General features: G+C 45.5%; 1 non-coding gene across 1 annotated transcript; it reads right to left on the bottom strand.

Moving 5' to 3' along the window:
* Positions 1-3354: 3354 nt before the first annotated feature.
* Trnas-cga lies at positions 3355-3429 on the bottom strand. The gene has a single exon. It is a non-coding gene; the product is annotated as a tRNA-Ser (tRNA).
* Between the last annotated feature and the right edge of the window lie 355 nt (positions 3430-3784).

The following is a 3784-nucleotide window of genomic DNA, read 5'->3' as shown; positions in this document are numbered from 1 at the left end:
TCTCAGCGTTATCCCGTGAGCCACAAGTGTCGACGACATACAGGATGATTCAAAATTAACTGTAGACGTTTCGTGAATGTAGCGCATGCATCAAAATGAACGTGAAATATAAAAATTTTCTTTGAAGTTGCTTTCCTTCAGAGATACGCATTTGAGTAAGGATCACAAATGCAACACAAACGACAGAAAGTTAATGCTTCTCACCAAGCAACATTACGTTGGGCCTGAATTCCAACACTACATCGTACTGCACGTTTTCCCCAGAACATGTTCCACATTACGTCCACGCAGAAGAATACAATGAGACGCTCGACATCGTAGTGCTCTGGGAATCGTTCGTCTCATTATTGACAGTTGCACAGCCATTTTGAGTACGCTGGTGTAGTTATCCTACATTTTCAGTTGCGACGCCATACACGAGCTACTTGAGATGACTCTAAAAGTGTAAGTCCAGAGGTTCAGATCCGGAGACCTGGCGGTCCAGGCAGCTATTCCCACTCATTATTCTACATTTTCAATTTCAACACCATACACGAGCTACTTGAGATGACCCTAACGGTAAAAGTCCAGAGGTTAAGATCCAGAGATCCGGCGGGCCAGGCAGCTGTTCCCATTCATTATTTTCCCTAACGGGAGAAGCAACATTGAAATACCCTCTGGCCTCCTCACTGAAGTGCTCCGGGGCACTGATATGCAAGAACCATAAGCTGGTTCGTGTGGCGAGTGGGACATCATGAAGCTGGCGAATCAATGCATGTTCCAAAAACTGTCGATACACTCTGCGACTCAGGAGGTGTGGAATAACACGTGTTTCGAGTGACTGATTGTCCACTATACCATACCAAATGTCCACAGCAAAACGATGTTAATATCCTCGTATTCTATTTAAGCGAGGATTCTCATACGCCCTCATGAACGTGTTATGAGTGTTCACAATACCCGCACGGGTAAATAGGATCTTATACGTAACCGGCAACCGAAATACGGACGAACAGAATGGCGCTCGAGTAACCACTGAAAGAAATTCTGACGTCTAGAGTAGTCGACAGGTGTCAGCTTCTGTAGCTTTTGCAGGTGAAATGGGTTGATTGCAGTCGCGGAAGCAATTGCTATAAAGATGATTGCGGAAGCCTTACAGTGGTACTCATACGGTAGTAATTAGTGGTAGGATCGTCATCTAACATTTCCAGGATGTTCTCAAAACCCTCTCCATCCAGTTCTGACCGACCTAACTACCACGAAAGCTCCATTCGCTTAAATGCATGTCCACAGTTGTGATAGTCTGACGGTTTCATACTTCTCAGTCTGGAAACATTTCCATGTACCGTCACCTTGCTTTTCGTACACTCCTTCCTACTGTGACGTAAATGAGATGCATATCCGCATTTTAAGCGTTAGAGTACGTCATCGTACCGTACACAACGACTGTGGTCTGTGAACTACCGACAGGATGAATGTACGTACAACTTTTGATGCCGCTACACTACAGCAACGCCTTAGAGTACAACGGACTACACCGAAATCAGTGAAAATAATTCATTTCGTGCCAGAATCAACTGAGCATTGCAGAGGGGTTTAAAAAGGAACACAGTCAACATGAACGAGAACGCGCATTGCAAAAGCCTATATCGGCCATGATGCGGTGCCCACAAAGTATGACATTACGTATTATAACACAGAAATGAATCAATTTCAACCTAAACATTATTTAAAATTTTTCCCTTAATTTAATGATCACACTACACAAATGAAGTGTGTATAGTTTCTTTAGGATCATTTTATAGATATGATACTCATCGCTGGAACAATCGGGTGCAGGAACCACCAATGGTTCTGTTAAGGTTAATACTTAGTGGGCAACGATTAGTAGTATGCGACCACATCACTTCCGAGAAAGACACAAACGACAGGTGTAAAGCTGCCTTTAGTTTTTGCTACACAAAACTTACTTGTTGGAGAAACGGAAAGTATTTTTTTAAATTGAAATTTCTCTGATACGAGGGTTGGAACTTAAATAGTGGCAACTATTTATTCACAACCGATTAAAAGTGTTGCATGTTTGCACCTGTTACTGTCCTTCAGAGTAGTCACCAGCGTTGTGTAGAACCCGTTGCCAGCGATGTGGAAGGCGTAGTATACAGTTAGGAAAGATCGTTCTGTTGATTTTGCGAATGGAGCGGTCTACTGCCGGTCGAATCCCTGCAACAATTCTAAAGCGAATGCCACGAAGTGGTTCCTTCATCTTAGGAATGAAACCAAAGTCACAAGGACTTAAGTCCGGGGAGTATGGTGGGTGGTACAGTACTTAGCAGTCCCATTGACCGCACAGAGCAGCCACATCTTGCGCTGTATGCGCCCGCGCATTGCCGTGCAAAATGATGGCTGGGTTGCGCAGAAAGTGTTGCCGCTTCTTTCACAATGCTGATCGCCGGTGATGCTCCAAAAACGAACAGTAATACTGTGCATTGGCTTTCTGCCGTGTAGGAACGTAATGCATTAGGATAACACCATCGTAGTCGTACACGAGAATCACAACATTCACCGTACTGTCGCTCTGACGCACTTTCGAGTTTCGCGGCGACCCATAAAGACGCCATTCATTTCATTAGCGTTTCAGTTTTGGCTCGTACCATGTGGCCCATGTCTCATTCAGTGGTACGATACGGCGTAAGAAAGCCTCTCCTCCGCGCTCATAATGCTCCAAGTGCGTCTGAGCAGCGTCGTAACGCATCAATTTCTGCATTTCCGTCAAGTCATGCGGAACCCACAGTGATGCAATTTCTCGGATGCTCAGGCGTTCCTTCAGGATGCGAATCACAGTCGTATGCGCTAATCCGGTTTCGTGGGCGAGCTGACGAATCGTATAGCATCGATCACTGTCCGCTAAAGCGGCAACAGCATGCACTTCTTTCGAGGGACACTACGTCAACCTGCCCGATGCATGTCTGCCACAGATTGTCGACCTCCGGTGAAAGCTTTTGCCCAACGAGTCACTGTTCTGTACGACAATGCCGATTCCCCTTAACCTCTTGACGACCTTGATGAGACTGTCGTCCTGCATGACCTCTGGCACATTCAACCTTGATCCAACTCCGTTGTTCCGGTTTCGAAAGCATTGTGCCACCGTTAAGTTAGACCGCTCGCTCACAAGTAACTGTGTTTCATTCGATTGTGCTCATGCCGGTGACGCGGGACGGGCGAGTCCATTTGCTCGGAGATAAGGTAGGTATGTCAACAACGTGTGCTATCAGCGACAATAGTAAATTCCACTGCATAGTGCCTCCACTGCGGTGTTGCCACTATTTAAGTTCCAATCTACGTATATTTTGAAACTTCCTGGCAGATTAAAACTGTGTGCCCGACCGAGACTCGAACTCGGGACCTTTGCCTTTCGCGGGCAACTGCTCTACCAACTGAGCTACCGAAGCACGACTCACGCCCGGTACTCACAGCTGTACTTCTGCAGTACCTCGTCTCCTACCTTCCAAACTTTACAGAAGCTCTCCTGCGAACCTTGCAGAGTTCGAGTCTCGGTCGGGCACACAGTTTTAATCTGCCAGGAAGTTTCATATCAGCGCACACTCCGCTGCAGACTGAAAATCTCCTTCTGGATACGTATATTTTATTTGATATTCTCTCTTTGGATTCCATTTGAATGTTTTTTTTTTTGAACGTAGGTACATATTAGATGTCTACAGTAACTGAAAAGCTCTTAACGAAATTGCTGTAAAATTTTTCAACTAATTCTTCCAAATTCCTGGCTGTGCATATTGCTCAGAAACTG

Source organism: Schistocerca piceifrons, chromosome 1 (assembly GCF_021461385.2).
Source record: "Schistocerca piceifrons isolate TAMUIC-IGC-003096 chromosome 1, iqSchPice1.1, whole genome shotgun sequence".
Taxonomy (NCBI): Eukaryota; Metazoa; Arthropoda; class Insecta; order Orthoptera; family Acrididae; genus Schistocerca; species Schistocerca piceifrons.
This window is presented reverse-complemented; position numbering and strand designations above follow the sequence as displayed.